Here is an 860-nt window from a genome sequence, read left to right as displayed (position 1 = left end):
CTTCAAACCTCTTAGAGGCTGAAAGGCGCTCAACGACTTGATCTCGTTCCTCCTGGTTCGCCATTGCTGAAACATATGGTCAGGTGAGACTGCACTGCTGAAACATGTGGTCAGGCGAGACTGCACTGTCGCGATATCGCACTGCGTGCTAGCCGTGTGCGCTTTTTGGTGTTTCGTATTCCGGCGCTGGTTGCAACCGTCGTCCGTAGTGGTCTTTGTTGCCTTTCGAATAGAACATCTGCTAACATATAAAACGGGGGAATCCGACCACGGCAGGACTCGAACCTGCAATCTCCTGATCCGAAGTCAGGCGCCTTATCCATTAGGCCACGCGGCCACCACACGTGTTCGCTGTTTTGTTATTGAGGCGACTTACCACTGCAACTGCTGCTGTCCCCATTTCCCTCCGTCGTGTCAATCGTATATCGATCCGGACTGTCGAAGGATTGATTGACAGGCAGGCGAAATGCGCGCTTGTTACCCCTGTTGTGATTTTGTTCACGTCGGTTATGTTGCGGTCACGCACACCATATGGCAGTCTCAGCCGGGTCAAGCATCGGTGACCTAACTCGGTCCGGTGGACGCTGATTGGTCCGCGGAGATCGCGACACGACGGGGTGAGCTTGTCGATGACCTAACTCGGCCTGGTGGACGCTGATTGGTCCGCGGAGATCGCGACACGACGGGGTGAGCTCGTCGATGACCTAACTCGGCCTGGTGGACGCTGATTGGTCCGCGGAGATCGCGACACGACGGGGTGAGCTCGTCGATGATCTGGCTCGGCCTGGCGAACGTTCGGCGGATGACGGGGCGAGCTCGTCGGAAGTACCGCGGCCTGGCTGCGGGGGCGGCATATGACA

At 57.3% G+C, this 860-nt stretch overlaps 1 non-coding gene across 1 annotated transcript; it reads right to left on the bottom strand.

Annotated features, from left to right (window-relative positions):
* Positions 1–264: 264 nt before the first annotated feature.
* TRNAR-UCG (transfer RNA arginine (anticodon UCG)) lies at positions 265–337 on the bottom strand. Its single transcript has one exon. It is a non-coding gene; the product is annotated as a tRNA-Arg (tRNA).
* Between the last annotated feature and the right edge of the window lie 523 nt (positions 338–860).

The sequence above is a fragment of the Pollicipes pollicipes genome, unplaced genomic scaffold, assembly GCF_011947565.3.
Source record: "Pollicipes pollicipes isolate AB1234 unplaced genomic scaffold, Ppol_2.1 Scaffold_6138;HRSCAF=7277_pilon_pilon_pilon, whole genome shotgun sequence".
Classification (NCBI taxonomy): Eukaryota; Metazoa; Arthropoda; class Thecostraca; order Pollicipedomorpha; family Pollicipedidae; genus Pollicipes; species Pollicipes pollicipes.
The sequence above is the reverse complement of the archived record's forward strand: the minus strand, read 5'-3'. Positions and strand labels throughout refer to the sequence as shown.